Source organism: Callithrix jacchus, chromosome 12, assembly GCF_049354715.1.
Source record: "Callithrix jacchus isolate 240 chromosome 12, calJac240_pri, whole genome shotgun sequence".
Taxonomy (NCBI): Eukaryota; Metazoa; Chordata; class Mammalia; order Primates; family Cebidae; genus Callithrix; species Callithrix jacchus.
The window spans coordinates 45160314-45162728 of NC_133513.1; the positions used below are offsets into that span (position 1 = coordinate 45160314).

Here is a 2415-nt window from a genome sequence, read left to right on the forward strand (position 1 = left end):
GTAGCATGTTTGTGCTACTATAAATAAGTAATGATAGTTGAATAAAATAAATAATAATTTTCTTTCCTGAGAAAAAGAACCCAGAAGTTCACTTAGAAAATTGAACCTAAGTAAAATTGTGAATATGATAGTAATTACAGTGGGGAGCAGAGAGGTGTGCGCATGTAATGGAGAGTAATTTTGAATGTATAGATGAGGGGTTTTGTGTGTGTGTGTGTGTGTGTGTGTGTGTGTGTGTGTTTTGAAATAGGGTCTCAATATGTCACCCAGGCTAGAGTGCAGTGGTGCCATCCTGGCTCACTACAACCTTGATTTTCCTGGCTCAGGTGATACTCTCACCTCAGCCTCCCAAATAGCTGAGACTACAGGTGCCCACCACTACACCAGCAAATTTTGTATTTTTGGCAGAAATGGGGTTTCACCATTTTCCCCAGGCTGCTTTCAAACTCCTGTGCTCAAACAATACTCCCGCCTCAGCCTCCCAAAATACTGGCATTACAGTTATGAATCACCATGCCCAGATGAGGTGGATTTTTAATTTCTTTTTTTGAAATGTTGGCTAATTAAGATAAAATGGATTTTTATTTTTAAAAATCAAGTATTTTCTTTTTCTAATCAGCCAAGAGATAATGATGTGCAATACATTTTCAAATACTTTCAGAAATGTTGTCCTCAGAAATTAAACTGTGACTTGGTTTTTATTTTTAAATAACTGACTTTTTAACACTTATTACAACATGTCCACAGAAAGTAAAAGAACAATTTTTTCAATCCTAATTAATTATATGAGTTTTCCCTTTTTCTTACTGAGAAGCAGGGAGTAAAAAAATAAACAACAAAAAAAGTGCATATTTTTATGGAGATCAAGACTCTGAAATGGTCATTTGCATTTAACACCTTTTCATTCAGAAATGAGGGGGTGTCACAGTCTGTTTGTGTTGGTATAACAAAATACTGAGACTGGGTAATTTACTAAAAAACAGACATTTGTTACTCAGAGTACCCGGAGGCTGGGAAGCCCAGGTCAAGGTGTGGCAGGCTCAGTGTCTGGTGACGGCTGCTCTCTGCTTGCAGGGTGGCTTCTAGCTGCTGCATCCTCCTGAGAGGATAAGTACTGTGTCTCACGTGGCAGAAGGGACAGAAAGAGGGGAATCAGCTCTCTCAGACTCCTTCAAAAAATCCCTAATCCCATCCATGAGAGAGCTCTGCCCTAGTGATTTAATCATCTCAGGAACTCTTCGCGTCTTTTTTTTTTTTTCTTTAAAAAAAATTCTTCAGGTCAGATGGGTAATGTGCTGACATTGTAACAAGGTTCAAGGGTGGCACATCTCACACAAGCATGTGAACACCCAATCATCATACTCATAAACTACAAAAGGATCTAACTCTTCACGTCTTAATGCTATCACAGTGGTGATTAAATCTCACTATATGAATTTTGGGGGACACATTCAGTCCACAGCAGGAGGCTTTGGTTTTCTGAAAATCCAAGAGCAGAAGCCATTAAGAGAGAAAGGTGATGGATTATCTCAAGCCACATTTCAAAATTATTTTGGAAATTATAATTTTCCTATATAAAGGCATATATGTATTCATTCAACAAGAATTGATTAATTCAACAAGAATCATTTTAAACACTGAGGACCAGAGGTAACAAGAAATACAAGTTCCTGGGCTAGGCATAGTGGCTCATACCTGTAATCCAGCATTTTGGGAGGCTAAGGCAGGTGGATCGATTGAGCTCAAAAGTTCAAGACCAGGCTGGGCAACATGGCCAAACGTCATCTGGACTAAAAACATGAAAATTAAATCAACCAGGTGTGGTGGATCATGCCTGTAACCCCAGCTACTCAGGTGGCTGAGGCAAGAGAATCACTTGAACCTGGGAGGCAGAGTTGCAGTGAGCTGAGATTACACCACTGCACACTCCAGCCTGGCAACAGAGTAAGATATTGTCTTCAAAAAAAAAAAGGTTCTGCCCTTACAAAGCTTAGTTTTCAGTTTGTTGCCTTTTTGAAGGGTGAAGATTTGACTGAGAAATAGAGGGAAATTCTGATCCCAATTTTGGGATGTTTTCTCCATTTGAAAGAAAGAAAAAAAAACTAGCTGAAACCTTTGGCAACCACTTAAAAGAAAAATGATTCAAAATGTAGAAAATTACCTTAAATTAGAATTTTTCTGAAATGTTATTAAAACTATAGATTTCTAGGTTACATCCAAGTCAACTAAAGAGGGTGGGACCCACGAATCTCTAATTTTAACACATTTGTCAATTGATTATAAGATTGTACCAAAAAAGCTTGAGAATCTGCAAATAGAAGGTTGGAGGACAGTCCAGAAACAAAAACTCTGAATTACCAATTTGAAAATTGATTTTGGTAAAATTTAAAAATATAAATGTTTAAAATTAACATC

General features: G+C 37.6%; 1 non-coding gene across 1 annotated transcript; it reads right to left on the minus strand.

Moving 5' to 3' along the window:
* Positions 1-1277: 1277 nt before the first annotated feature.
* LOC118146594 (small nucleolar RNA U13) lies at positions 1278-1381 on the minus strand. The gene has a single exon (XR_004732444.1). It is a non-coding gene; the product is annotated as a small nucleolar RNA U13 (small nucleolar RNA).
* Between the last annotated feature and the right edge of the window lie 1034 nt (positions 1382-2415).